The 15962-nt window shown below is 41.2% G+C and overlaps 1 protein-coding gene across 5 annotated transcripts in view; it reads left to right on the top strand.

The window, feature by feature from the left end:
* The window catches only part of LOC123990750 (exostosin-1-like), a 339641-nt gene that overhangs the window by 165449 nt on the left and 158230 nt on the right, over positions 1 to 15962 (top strand). The gene's annotated exons all lie outside the window — the stretch shown is intronic.

Raw genomic sequence — 15962 nt, 5'->3', positions numbered from 1 at the left:
GTTGAGATGGCACCCCATATCCGCACCGCTACCCTCCCGCCCCCAGCTCAGAGCAGAGAGAGTGCTGGGTAATTGAGTTATGAATGTTTATGAGATAATGATCAGGTTTGAGAGATAATTTCCCTTCTCTGACTTAATGCAATCAAACATATGCTGCATGGAGCCGGTGCTGGGGGCTGTTCCAGGGGAAAGAGCCTTTTATTAACTTTAAATACCACTTCATGTTCTGCAGATAAAACATGCACAGGATGCAAAACATCCACAAGTGCCCGCATTGAATTATTCAGAGTTGTAAGTAAATAGCAGGGGAGATGTGTAGAGGATGTAGTGGAGACAGACTGATTCCCATGGGTTTAATGTAACTGAGTTGTACACAGCATTAGGAACACCTGCTCTTTCTATGACAAACTGACCAGGGGAATCCAGGTGAAGCTAGGATCCCTTATTGATGTCACTTGTTAAATCCACTCCAAGTAGTGTAGATGAAGGGGGAGAGACAGGTGTAAGAAGCCAATTGAGACAATTGAGACTTGAATTGTGTCTGTGTGCCATTCAGAGGGTGAATGGGCAAGACAAAAGATGTATGTGCCTTTGAACTGGGTATGCTAGTAGGTGCCAGGCGCACCGGTTTGAGTGTATCAAGAACTGCAATGCTGCTGGGTTTTTCACGCACAACAGATTTGGAGGGTTTGCGGAAGACACATTTCCGTTGAATGCATTCAGTTGTACAACTGACTTGGTGTAACCCTTTCCCTTTCCCGTGTGCATCAAGGATGGTCCTAAAGGACATTTAGTCTACTTGGCACAACCGTGGGAACCATTGGAGCCAACATGGGCCAGCATCCCTGTGGAACGTTTTCGACACCTTGTAGAGGGGATGCAGCTCAATATTAGGAAGGGGTTCCGAATGTTTTGTACACTCAGTGTATGTATGTATTGTTAGGGTTAAAAACTTGGATTACACAGTGTATTTTTTTAAACAAAAGTCCAATCCAAATCAGTGAGTCTAAACCGCCCTTTTTCTGTCAAAAGTGCTATTGTTAAATCTTATCGATCCTTACAGTAGAATGTCTTCAGTGTAGACTGGATGTTCAGCTATTTCAATAGGCTACTTTTTGCTCATATGTTCCAGGAATCAAAGTCACTGTCATACACGTTCATACCTGAGAGAGAAATTGTATGTATGAGTGTCTCGATTTGTGAAGAGGTACAATGCTGTACTGTAGGCCTACATCAGAATTTTCCATGAACACACATTTTGCTTGTGGCACTTGTCGTTTCAGTAAGACCTGCCAAATGAGCAAATCTAACTGCTCTGGTTCTGCCTGCATTTGACCTTTTTTTGTGATAAGATGAAACCTCTCAAGCATGAAAAAGATGAGTACTAAATGCCAAATCACTTTCGTCTCAATATTTTATTTACAAGAGTCAGGGTGTCGCTCTAACAGTATTTGCATTAAACAGCATTTAAATTAAACTCATGGTTTTATATTCAGCTTCAGAGGGTGATTTGGACACCAAGACACCTTTTTAGATGTTACAAGCATGTTCATTGTCAATGTGCATTTAACATCTAATTGTATTATATACTGTATTAGATTATTTTTTGCAAGATGTCGTCCAGAGTTCAAAGGTCTTACGATAAGGTACTGTAGTCCCTGTTAAATGAATCTCATAACCCAGATTCTACACTGACGGTAGGAACACCTGCTCTTTCCATGACAGACAGGTGAATCCAGGTGAAAGCTATGATCCCTTATTGATGTCACTTGTTAACTCCACTTCAATCCGTGTAGGTGAAGGGGAGGAGACAGGTTAAAGAAGGATTTTTAAGCCTTGAGACAATTGAGACATGGATTGTCTATGTGTGCCATTCAGAGAGTGAAAGGGCAAGACAACACAATGAAGTACCTTTGAAGAGAGATATGGTGCACCAGTTTGGGTGTGTCAAGAACTACAAAACTGCTAAGTCTTTCATGCTCAACAGTTTCCCCCCGTGTATCAAGAATGCCCGAAGTATCTCCGCCCTTAGGTTTTGAAAACTAACATTTCCTTTCCTTACCATACTTCTACTGATCTCAATTTGTGAATTTCTGCTGTTGTTTTGTGTCACGTAAGACACCTTACTTCATTGCCTGGCTAGCACCGAAAGTGAGCAAATGACAGGAAACCGAGGAATTCAATTAACATTCCGATGCTTATCAGTATGTAAACTAGTTTTCTAATGTGTGCTTTTACTTCACCTAATGAGGGGTTTGATATTTCCCATTTTGCCTTGAACCATTTTCATCACACTGCTGCTGACGCAGTGCCTGCTTCTCTGAGTCTGGCTCCCGCCCAACTCCATAACGCCAAGACAAAGTTTTCATCTGAGCCTCCGGCGTCTGCCTCTCCTCCCCTCCCTTCTCTCTCCTCCTGTTCCAGCCGCTCCAACTGAAGGACAAGTGGGAGGGAGTGGTGGAGAGCGCCAGATGTTAGTGGGAGAGAAAACAAAACAAAGAGAGCTTATGCTTGAATGGAAAGTGATGCGCAAAATGGTGGAATAACTCTCAGGAGATTTTATGATTCATTACCAAAAACGGCCAAGACGACAGGGGCATAACCACGTCTCATCCAGGCGTTTAATTACTATCAGGGGTTGCTGAGGTAACCCATCACGTCCGCGGAGTCAGAGCGAAACGGTTTTCATGTGACGTACCACTCGTAGTGTTTTGTAGATACAAGAAGCAGAAATATGGGGGGTGGGGGGCGTCGTCCCTCCCTCCCTGCACCTCCTCCAAACAGCTGAAGTCATGCAGAAGCCACCTGAAAAAGCTTTTAAGGGAAACACATGCCTCATTTGGCCTACTGCTCACTACTCTGCTCTGCTCTCTGCCTCCCAAATGTGACACATTTCAACATGACTGCATGAGGAAAGAAAGGGCTTAGGACAAATAGATCCTGTGGAATGGTTCCACCTTTGAAATTAAACCAATTCCATATATTTTAAATGAATAAAGGTGGATATTTACTGTAGGTTTTAGTATGAATTCAGATCATTTTTCCTTTCTTCAATGCTGTGCTTTAATTTCATTTTTCATCAACAAAGTTAATGACAGTAAACCATGGTTTATCTCTAAATGAGGTCATTGATTAACTTTGATTGCGTACTCTAAATCCCAGCAACATTTCCCCCTCAGGAAATGAATATTCCAGACGTACTAGTTGACGTAGTGATAAAATATTTTCCCCTGCCGTCTCTCTCTAAGTGGCAATTGTTGACCAGTTTAACCAGAAAAGGCATTCTGTCATTAGGCCAATTACCAGTGACATTTACAGATCATTTCTTATCAACATTTTACAAACCTTTCGTCTGTCCTTCAAGCTTCACTTGTCTTGCAAGCTGCCCTGGAAAATTGGTTCATTATGTAATTACTGTGTCAATATTTGAGTTTTAAAGTTACTGGGAAAGAAGAGGGCTCTTTGATTATATGCCTCAATCTATTTGTCATGGGCTGGGGATTCCGAGTGATGAGTATTAGACTCCCAGTGTGGGTTCAGGCTCCTTTTTCAAAAGCATCACCACTTCAGCATCAGAAGTGTATCGCCTGATCTCCAGACATGGTGGGTGAAGGATTGATTAAACAGAACGCCCCCTGTGGCTATAAATCTCCTGCTCCTCTACCGATGGAGACTGAGTGGGTTACAGGGAGATATTATGAAACAATGTGAGAAGAGATAAACACTACAGCTGAGTGGAATGTAATGTCTGTTGATAACAGATTGTGGTTAATAACTAACTCTCTTCACTGGAGCCGATAGTTCCACTCATTAGGTCATTACCTCTGTGCTCTCTCGCTCACTGCTCTTCTCGACAGCCATTCTGGGACCAGGCGTGTATCGACTCATATAATGTTGTCTATCGACACACACCTAATGAATGCTAATGTCATGTCAAGTACCTTTATCACCACCAACATTTCCAGTAAGCTTCTGTTTTTATGTCCCCCTCTGTTTTATTACTTTGTACATTTTTATTTCTGTGCAACTCTCATCGTCCCTTGAATCCATAAATTATTAGGTTTGAATGACTCAAATCCGGGCCTGTTAAATACAGTGTCATTTTTCAGCCGTATTTGCTCTTTTCTCTCAGGGGGCTTGCTTTCCTCCGCTGGCTGCGTTTTGTTTACCAAAGGATTGTGGGTTCTGGGAGGCAAGGCCCTGTGGCCCTCTCTCTCTCTTCCCTCTCCTACCCCTGCCTTCCCTCCACTCCACACCGGGTAAAAAATGTGACTTGACATTCCAGCCACTGGCTTCCAAACCTGGCTTCCATCTCAGTGTACCAAATAGCACAGAGACAGAAAAAAATATTGTTTGTATTGGATTCCCATATTGGTCTATGGTTAGACTTGAATCTAGTGGCACCAGTATGTTGTTTTAGGCATACTGTATTGATAAACACAGGACAAGAATAAATTGTGCTTTTTTCATCATAGTACTTAATGATGTACAACTGCTTCGTTACATCAGGAAAATAGAAACACTAGTTTTATTCAATACATATTAAAAACGTATTCTAAGGGTTGTGATTCGTAGTGATTCATTTAATTACTGTTTTATAACTATTTTCTAGGCAGCTTCATTGATTTCGAGAGCGACTAAGTTCCACTTCCAGCTGTGTCTAGAATTTCCCCTATTAGCATTGCATCTTAATAGAGAAGGCCTCGCAATAAAACCAATGCCTCTCTAACATTCCAAATCATCTGAATACACACCAGAGAAAAGACCTTTGGATATTGTACTTGCTCTGGTATTGTGATTGACGTTAATTTGTGAGTGAATCGAAGGCGGTTTGGGATATCAGTGTTAAGGTCTGATCCAAACCCACTGTTGTAATGCAGAGTATTTATCAAGATTAGAGCTCTTTTGAGAGACTCTTGTTTGTAAAGAAGCTATACCGTATCTGCATCATACATACTACCATTATTAGTAGGTTTGTAGAGTGCAGAATATATTTTTATCGGAGGCAAATAAAATGGAAATTGTATTAGGTATTTAGGACAATTCTATGTCTGAACCTCATAGGATGAAGGAGAGGGGTATTGGTTACAGTTGAAGTAAATGGATGAAGATTTAACATTTCATTACATGCCAATGTTCCATGCTAAAGTTGTTATGGGGGCACATATTTCAAATACATATTTGTTGTAAAATACATGGAGGCTTCTAGTAGTAACAAAGGTGGAGGGAAACTGATTCAACTTCAGTGTGTTTGCTCCTGTAGTCCAACTATGAAGAGAAAATGCAACCTTCCGTCACACACTAAACAAAACGTCCACAGCCATCTGTCTGACATTACTCACCTCCATAAGGACTCTGAGAACGAGTTAGACTTGTTACTTTGTCTTTAAGTTCATTTAACAAGTCATAGTTCATTTAGCAAGTCATGTTTACCAAACAATCAGTCCGTTTGTGTGGGGGGTAATGGAGGGAAATGTCCATTATATATATATATATAATTAGTGCACTTAGGTTTATAAATATCCCAATTTACATAATAGAAGAGCTGTTTGTTTTTTCACAACTCACATAATTAGACTTTTGAATTGGATATAAGAAAGATCACATAAGTTAATGGGCTGCAGGTCGCCTAGCCAGGGACGCCGGACAAAGTTGACCCGGGCTGTCTGTGAGTCCCCTCTCTGAGGTGTCACAGGGGGAGTTGGGATATGCAAAAGAAAAACACGTACAAGTGTGCATATGTGTGAAATAAGACAACAAATAAGCACCCACCAAATTAATTAGTGGTAACCCAATGAAATGTTTTGGTGTATAGCCTACATTTTTATGCTTCTATATTGTTTACATAATTACATTTCTCATCGTTATGATGGGAGAGAATTTCAGACACCAAATTGTGTGGCACTGTTTGCATTGTTACCATTCTTTTGGAATAATTTTGTCTGTGCCCATGGGAGAAAATAGTGCCCTAATGCCAGAGCATATGCTATCTCTTTCTCTTGGAAATGTACAAACACGCATCCATTGTAGCCTTCCCATCCCTATCAACATACTATATTCAGTTGCCCCAGAACAGAAGAGGCTTGTGGGCCAATTGAGTATGTAAATATAGTAATCCAGTCCAGCTGCTGACACCCAGCTGTTGTCCATTGTTTGGCAGCAAAAGGTCAGTGCCTGGGTGAGGGGCTAGCGACTACAAATCACTGCCTTTTTATTAAACATGTCTTCTGCCAGCAGAAACTGCTTAATTACACTGAATATCAATCAGCCTATCAAGGCTCCATGTGGCACCAGCATCTGACATATCCATTGCAGATGTGAGGGGTTTTCCTTTTACATCCCCTACAGCAAGATTAATTACAAATCAGTATTCAGAGATGGCAACAGGGAGCAGCTGTCGTTGGAGCTATTAGTCTGTTTTTGTCCACCTGCAAGACACAAGGGGGTTGTATCACAAATAGGTACAACAGTGTGTGTTGTTGTCCTTTGTTTGTCTGCGGTGTTTTGCTATGTTTTTGTGACCCACGCAAAATGTATGGTCACATTTGTGTTTATGTATTGTTTCTTTGTATTGGGGAAGAATGCTTTTACTGAAATGTCAGTCCTCCAAGGTTTCGCCATTGCAATGCATTTATACTACTGTTGGCCAGTAGGGGGCAGTGAGACGTGTTTGCTTCACACTGGGACTATATGCGACCCTGAGCCAACTGCGTGTTCTTATAATTGAGAGAACATTTGAAAGAGAAGCCACATTCTCTTCAGGTCAGTAAAGTGCAAAAATACACTGAATACACCACAATATAGTTGTGTAACTTGCCTGTTGAAGTGAATGTAATGGTTTTGAACAACATAGTAATTGTTTAACTTCGTACAGGACAGAAAATGCATGTTGAATGTAAAATGAAATGATGGGGGTCATTCCTTTGATCTAGAAAAAAACCTAATTGTTAACTCCTGAACATTTTTATTTTTGAAATAGACACTCCAGACATTATCCTAGGAGTTTAGAGATATAAGGTGATGTTTAAGAACGTTGGAATTGTTGTTCTGTAAATGTTAGAAAAGCTGCTAGGTTAGCTGTTAAACGTTTGCTAGCTCTGGTCAGTTGGTTGTTAAATTCTGTTAGCGCTATGCTTGCTTGCTCACTCATTTTCCAATAATTAGCATTAATGTCATTTGCAATAGTCATGTCTTTCGATTAGCCCTTCTTACCCAGTGTATTTGGAGCATGGGTATAAAGTAGCTTCTAATGAGTTATACCAATCTTTAAAGCCTTTCATATTTTACAGTCTCCTATGGAGCTAGAGTGGGCAACAGCCGACTACCTAATTATCACCTAAACAAGTGAATTAAAGTTAAGAGTAAATATGTTTGGGGTATAAATGTAAATACTTTTAGGATGTGAATTGGATTGTAATTTACATTTTTTTGATGTGTAAATGTATGTTTTTATGATTGAAATAATGTCAGGGATTTATCAATTCAAAAATTGAATAAACGTTGAATACAATGAAAAGACAGAAAAAGACGATTTGCACTTGAGAGAATGTTGAAAAAAAACTATTGAGAGAACCTTTGAAAGAGAAGCCATGTTATCCTGTTTCATCATTTATCCTTTGTTACAGGATGTACTCATCAAATCTGACCCTGAAAAGACTCTCATACTTCCTGTAGTTGGGGGCCGCTGAGCAGAACCCTTGGAAACATAATATAAAGGGGCTCATGTTTTTTTCTGGTGGTCATGACAGAAGGGGGGAGCATGCTATTTGTGATCAGAGGGCCGAGACAGGCAGGCAGGCAGGCAAATGCAGGACTGCTCTGACAGGACGCTGCATTTTCTAATGATTTATTAGTGGATCTCGTTTCATTAGAGCCTGTCACTTTGAATGATGAAATCATTTCACCTCCAGCTCTCGCCATCGTGGGTGTGGAATGATCCACTGCCGTGCGAGGCTGCTTGTAGTGCCCCCCCGCCGCCCCCCTGCCCAGGCCTCTCTGTGAATGTCAGCTTTTGAAAATGAATTCTGTTCCATGGAAATCAGGAGCGGTAGTGCTCTTAGGTGTGGAGTACTTTAAGGGTTGTTTGGAGTATGTGCTCTTGTTTCATTGTCAGTTCTGGAGAAACACATGACCTTATACACTACAGTAGTGGTCCCAACCAGGGGTACTTGACTGATGAGTCCATTGTGTTACTGGTAAAATGCACATGAGGGGGTACTTCAGGGGTACCCCTGGGCAGAGCCAAATTCAGTTGTTGGTGTAGTAACGGAGAAAGGTTAGGAACCACTGCACTACAGTATCTATGGAATCAAATATAGAGTTTGTCTCATTGAATCAATCAGAGAAAAAAACCAAAAATCTAACTAAGCTATTTGAGGGATTCAAATCAAATCAAGCTTTGTCACATGCGCAGAATACAACAAGTGTAGACCTTCCCGTGAAATGCTTACTTACAAGCCCTTATTAACAAACAGTGCAGTTCAAGAAGAGTTAAGAAAATATTTACCAAATAAACTAAAGTCAAAAATAATAAAAAGTAACACAATTCATAACAATAATGAGGGGATACCGTACAGTTTAGAGGTAATTTGTACATGTAGGTAGGGGTGAAGTGACTATGCATAGATAATAAACAGAGAGTAGCAGCAGTGTAGAAAACAAATGGGGGGGTCAATGTAAAAGTCCGGTGCCCATTTGATTAACTGTTCAGCAGTCTTATGGCTTGGGGGTAGAAGCTGTTAAGGAGCCTTTTGGTCCTAGACTTGATGCTCCAGTACCGCTTGCCATTAGCAGAGTAAACAGTCTATAACTTGGGTGACTGGAGTCTGACAATTTTATGGGCTTTCCTCTGATACCACCTATTATATAGGTCCTGGATTGCAGGAAGCTTGGCCCCAGTGATGTACTGGGCTGTGCGTACTACCCTCTGTAGCGCCTTACAGACAGATGCCGAGCAGTTGCCATACCAGGTGATGATGCAACCGGTCAGGATGCTCTCGATGGTGCAGCTGTAGAACAATTTGAGGATCTGAAGACCCATGCCAAATCTTTTCAGTCTCCTGAGGGGGAAAAGGCTTTGTCGTTCCCTCTTCACGATTGTCTTGGTGTGTTTGGACCATGATAGTTCATTGGTGATGTAGACACCAAAGGTACTTGAAACTCTTGACCCGCTCCACTACAGCCCCGTTGATGTTAATGGAGGCCTATTCGGCCCACCTTTTCCTGTAGTCCACGATCAGCTCCTTTGTCTTGCTCACATTGAGGGATAGGTTGTCCTGGCACCACACTGCTAGTTCTCTGACCTCCTCCCTATAGGTTGTCTCATCGTTGTTGGTGATCAAACCTGCCACTGTTGTGTCATCAGCAAACTTAATGATGGTGTTGGAGTCGTGTTCGGCCACGCAGTCGTGGGTGAACAGGGAGTACAGGAGGGGACTAAGTACACACCCCTGATGGGCCCCAGTGTTGAGGATCAGCGTGGCAGACGTGTTGTTGCCTACCCTTTCCATCTGGGGGCGGCCCGTCAGGGAGTCCAGGATCCAGTTGCAGAGTGAGTTTTTAGTCCCAGGGTCGTTAGCTTAGTGATGAGCTTCGTGGGCACTATGGTGTTGAACGCTGAGCTGTAGTCCATGAACAGCATTCTCACATAGGTGTTCCTTTTGTCCAGGTGGAAAAGGGCAGTATGGAATGGAATTGAGATTGCGTCATCTGTGGATCTGCGAATTGGAGTGGGTCTATGGTATCTGGGAGGATGCTGTTGATGTGAGCCATGACCAGCCTTTCAAAGCACTTCATGGCTACCAACGTGAGTGCTACGGGGCAGTAATCATTTAGGCAGGTTACCTTCACTTCCTTGGGCACAGGGTCTATGGTGGTCTGCTTGAAACATGTAGGTATTACAGATTCATCCTGGTGAATCTGGGATAGGATGTGGATTAAAGTCAAAATTACTGAACATTTCAGTCAGCATCCTAAGGAAGATGGACAAATCCATGACAATGTCTAAGATTACACATTCTCTTATCTCCTGTCAGTGGCAGACCCCCTGTTCCAGTGACGGCTGTGACTAAATGAGTGTGGGCCGTGTGTCATGTAGTGGCTGGTCTAACTGCATCCCACTGCACTGTGCTCTGTATTCCTCCTCTTATCTAGCCTCCTCTGTCCTTCATACTCTCATAACGGCCCGAGGCCATGAGTGTCCCAGTGCAGATAGAGGTGCTGAGGGATGGATGTTGGGTGAGGACCTTAAGCACCAGACTCCCCCTCATGTCATGTCTGCCTAGGCTGTCAAGGACAAGTGCCCTCGCTGCTCTCTCTCTTTTATAGGTCTCATTGCGCTATGGTAGAGCAGTGAGAGTACAGAGGTTTTCCTCTGACAGTTGTCACATGTCAGCACACACAGTACGCGAGGAAAACAAATCAAATCAAATTGTATTTGTCACATGCACCGAATACAACCTTTACCGTGAAGTGCTTACTTACAAGCTCTTAACCAACAATGCAGTTCAAGAAATAGTTAATAAAATATTTACTAAATAAACAAAAGTAAAAAATCTAAAAGTCACACAAGAAATGTACATAACAATAATGAGGCTATTTACAGGTGGTACCGGTTTCAAGTCAATGTGCGGGGGTTAGTCAAGGACATTTGTAAAGTGACTATGCGTAGATAATAAACAGCGAGTAGCAGCAGTGTAAAAAGCATCGGACCTGTATAGGAATGGATAGACCTGTATAGACCTGTAAAAGGGATGTATAGACCTGTATAGACCTGTAAAAGGAATGCATATACCTGTATATGTCACGCCTTGTGTTTTCGTTATATATTTGGTCAGGCCAGGGTGTGACATGGGTTTATTGTTGTATTTCGTATTGGGGTTTTGTAGTTATTGGGATTGCGGCTGAGTACGGGTGTTGTATGGGCTTGGCTGCCTGAGGCGGTTCTCAATCAGAGTCAGGTGATTCTCGTTGTCTCTGATTGGGAACCGTATTTAGGTAGCCTGAGTTTCGCTTTGTATTTCGTGGGTGATTGTTCCTCTCTCTGTGTAGTGTTCACCAGATAGGCTGTAATAGGTTTCTCGTTCCGTTTGTTGTTTTTGTATATGTATAAGTTATTTCATGTTTCGCTCTTCATTCATTAAAGTCATGAGTAACTACCGCGCTGCATTTCAGTCCGACTCTCTTTCCACAAACGAAGAACGCCGTTACAGTATAGGGATGGATATACCTGTATAGACCTGTAAAAGGGATGCATATACCTGTATAGGGATGGATAGACCTGTATAGACCTGTAAAGGGATGCATATACCTGTATAGGGATGGATAGACCATAGACCTGTATAGACCTGTAAAGGGATGCATATACCTGTATAGGGATGGATAAACATGAAAAGACCTGTAAAGGGATGCATATACCTGTATAGGGATGGATAGACCTGTATAGACCTGTAAAGGGATGCATATACCTGTATAGACCTGTAAAAGGGATGTATAGACCTGTATAGACATTTACATTTACATTTAAGTCATTTAGCAGACGCTCTTATCCAGAGCGACTTAGACCTGTAAAAGGGATGTATAGACCTGAATAGACCTGTAAAAGGGATGTATAGACCTGTATAGACCTGTAAAAGGGATGCATATACCTGTATAGGGATGGATAGACCTGTATAGACCTGTAAAAGGGATGTATAGACCTGTATAGACCTGTAAAAGGGATGCATATACCTGTATAGGGATGGATAGACCTGTATAGACCTGTAAAAGGGATGTATAGACCTGTATAGACCTGTAAAAGGGATGTATAGACCTGTATAGACCTGTAAAAGGGATGTATAGACCTGTATAGACCTGTAAAAGGGATGTATAGACCTGTATAGACCTGTAAAAGGGATGTATAGACCTGTATAGACCTGTAAAAGGGATGTATAGACCTGTATAGACCTGTAACAGGGATATATAGACCTGTATAGACCTGTAAAAGGGATATATATACCTGTATAGACCTGTAAAGGGATGCATATACCTGTATAGGGATGGATAGACCTGTATAGACCTGTAAAGGGATGCATATACCTGTATAGGGATGGATAGACCTGTATAGACCTGTAAAGGGATGCATATACCTGTATAGGGGTGGATAGACCTGTATAGACCTGTAAAGGGATGCATATACCTGTATAGGGATGGATAGACCTGTATAGACCTGTATAAGGGATGTATAGACCTGTATAGACCTGTAAAAGGGATCTATAGACCTGTATAGACCTGTAAAAGGGATGTATAGACCTGTATAGACCTGTAAAAGGGATGCATATACCTGTATAGGGATGAATAGACCTGTAAAAGGGATATATAGACCTGTATAGACCTGTAAAATGGATGTATAGACCTGTATAGACCTGTAAAAGGGATGTAAAGACCTGTATAGGGATGGATATACCTGTATAGGGATGGATAGACCTGTATAGACCTGTAAAGGGATGCATATACCTGTATAGGGATGTATAGACCTGTATAGGGATGTATAGACCTGTATAGACCTGTAAAAGGGATGCATATACCTGTATAGGGATGGATAGACCTGTATAGACCTGTAAAAGGGATGTATAGACCTGTATAGACCTGTAAAAGGGATGTATAGACCTGTATAGACCTGTAAAAGGATGCATGTACCTGTATAGGGATGGATATACCTGTATAGACTTGTATAGACCTGTAAAGGGATGCATATACCTGTATAGGGATGGATAGACCTGTATAGACCTGTAAAAGGGATGTATAGACCTGTATAGACCTGTAAAAGGGATGTATAGACCTGTATAGACTTGTATAGACCTGTAAAGGGATGCATATACCTGTATAGGGATGGATATACCTGTATATACCTGTATAGGGATGTATAGACCTGTATAGACCTGTAAAAGGGATGTATAGACCTGTATAGACTTGTATAGACCTGTAAAGGGATGCATATACCTGTATAGGGATGGATAGACCTGTATAGACCTGTAAAGGGATGCATATAACTGTATAGGGATGGATAGACCTGTATAGACCTGTAAAAGGGATGTATAGACCTGTAAAAAGGGATGTATAGACCTGTATAGACTTGTATAGACCTGTAAAGGGATGCATATACCTGTATAGGGATGGATAGACCTGTATAGACCTGTAAAGGGATGCATATACCTGTATAGACCTGTAAAAGGGATGTATAGACCTGTATAGACCTGTAAAAGGGATGCATATACCTGTATAGGGATGGATAGACCTGTATAGACCTGTAAAAGGGATGTATAGACCTGTATAGACCTGTAAAAGGGATGTATAGACCTGTATAGACCTGTAAAGGGATGGATAGACCTGTATAGACCTGTAAAAGGGATGTATAGACCTGTATAGACCTGTAAAAGGGATGTATAGACCTGTATAGACCTGTAAAAGGGATGTATAGACCTGTATAGACCTGTAAAAGGGATATATATACCTGTATAGACCTGTAAAGGGATGCATATACCTGTATAGGGATGGATAGACCTGTATAGACCTGTAAAAGGGATGTATAGACCTGTATAGACCTGTAAAAGGGATGCATATACCTGTATAGGGATGAATAGATGTAAAAGGGATGTATAGACCTGTATAGACCTGTAAAAGGGATGTATAGACCTGTATAGACCTGTAAAAGGGATATATAGACCTGTATAGACCTGTAAAATGGATGTATAGACCTGTATAGACCTGTAAAAGGGATGTAAAGACCTGTATAGGGATGGATATACCTGTAAAGGGATGGATAGACCTGTATAGACCTGTAAAGGGATGTATATACCTGTATAGGGATGTATACAGGGATGTATAGACCTGTATAGACCTGTAAAAGGGATGCATATACCTGTATAGACCTGTAAAGGGATGTATAGACCTGTGTAGACCTGTATGGATATACCTGTATAGACCTGTAAAGGGATGCATATACCTGTATAGGGATGGATAGACCTGTATAGACCTGTAAAGGGATGCATAGACCTGTATAGACCTGGGGATGTATAGACCTGTATAGACCTGTAAAAGGATGCATATACCTGTATAGGGATGGATATACATGTATAGACTTGTATAGACCTGTAAAGGGATGCAAATACTTGTATAGGGATGGATAGACCTGTATAGACCTGTAAAAGGGATGTATAGACCTGTATAGACCTGTAAAAGGGATGTATAGACCTGTATAGACCCTGTAAAGGGATGCATATACCTGTATAGGGATGGATAGACCTGTAAACCTGTATAGGGATGTATAGACCTGTATAGACCTGTAAAAGGGATGTATAGACCTGTATAGACCTGTAAACCTGTAAAGGGATGCATATACCTGTATAGGGATGGATAGACCTGTATAAAGGGATGCATATAACTGTATAGGGATGGATAGACCTGTATAGACCTGTAAAAGGGATGCCTGTAAAAAAAGGGATGTATACCTGTATAGGGATTGTATAGACCTGTATAGGGATGTATAGACCTGTATAGGGATGTATAGACCTGTATAGACCTGTAAAAGGGATGCATATACCTGTATAGGGATGGATAGACCTGTATAGACCTGTAAAAGGGATGTATAGACCTGTATAGACCTGTAAAAGGGATGTATAGACCTGTATAGACCTGTAAAAGGATGCATGTACCTGTATAGGGATGGATATACCTGTATAGACTTGTATAGACCTGTAAAGGGATGCATATACCTGTATAGGGATGGATAGACCTGTATAGACCTGTAAAAGGGATGTATAGACCTGTATAGACCTGTAAAAGGGATGTATAGACCTGTATAGACTTGTATAGACCTGTAAAGGGATGCATATACCTGTATAGGGATGGATATACCTGTATATACCTGTATAGGGATGTATAGACCTGTATAGACCTGTAAAAGGGATGTATAGACCTGTATAGACTTGTATAGACCTGTAAAGGGATGCATATACCTGTATAGGGATGGATAGACCTGTATAGACCTGTAAAGGGATGCATATAACTGTATAGGGATGGATAGACCTGTATAGACCTGTAAAAGGGATGTATAGACCTGTAAAAAGGGATGTATAGACCTGTATAGACTTGTATAGACCTGTAAAGGGATGCATATACCTGTATAGGGATGGATAGACCTGTATAGACCTGTAAAGGGATGCATATACCTGTATAGGGATGGATATACCTGTATATACATGTAAAAGGGATGCATAGACCTGTATAGACCTGTAAAAGGGATGTATAGACCTGTATAGACCTGTAAAAGGGATGCATATACCTGTATAGGGATGGATAGACCTGTATAGACCTGTAAAAGGGATGTATAGACCTGTATAGACCTGTAAAAGGGATGTATAGACCTGTATAGACCTGTAAAAGGGATGTATAGACCTGTATAGACCTGTAAAAGGGATGTATAGACCTGTATAGACCTGTAAAAGGGATGTATAGACCTGTATAGACCTGTAAAAGGGATGTATAGACCTGTATAGACCTGTAAAAGGGATATATATACCTGTATAGACCTGTAAAGGGATGCATATACCTGTATAGGGATGGATAGACCTGTATAGACCTGTAAAAGGGATGTATAGACCTGTATAGACCTGTAAAAGGGATGCATATACCTGTATAGGGATGAATAGACCTGTAAAAGGGATGTATAGACCTGTATAGACCTGTAAAAGGGATGTATAGACCTGTATAGACCTGTAAAAGGGATATATAGACCTGTATAGACCTGTAAAATGGATGTATAGACCTGTATAGACCTGTAAAAGGGATGTAAAGACCTGTATAGGGATGGATATACCTGTATAGGGATGGATAGACCTGTATAGACCTGTAAAGGGATGCATATACCTGTATAGGGATGTATAGACCTGTATAGGGATGTATAGACCTGTATAGACCTGTAAAAG

The sequence above is a fragment of the Oncorhynchus gorbuscha genome, linkage group LG12 (genome assembly GCF_021184085.1).
Source record: "Oncorhynchus gorbuscha isolate QuinsamMale2020 ecotype Even-year linkage group LG12, OgorEven_v1.0, whole genome shotgun sequence".
NCBI lineage: Eukaryota > Metazoa > Chordata > Actinopteri > Salmoniformes > Salmonidae > Oncorhynchus > Oncorhynchus gorbuscha.
The sequence above is the reverse complement of the archived record's forward strand: the minus strand, read 5'-3'. Positions and strand labels throughout refer to the sequence as shown.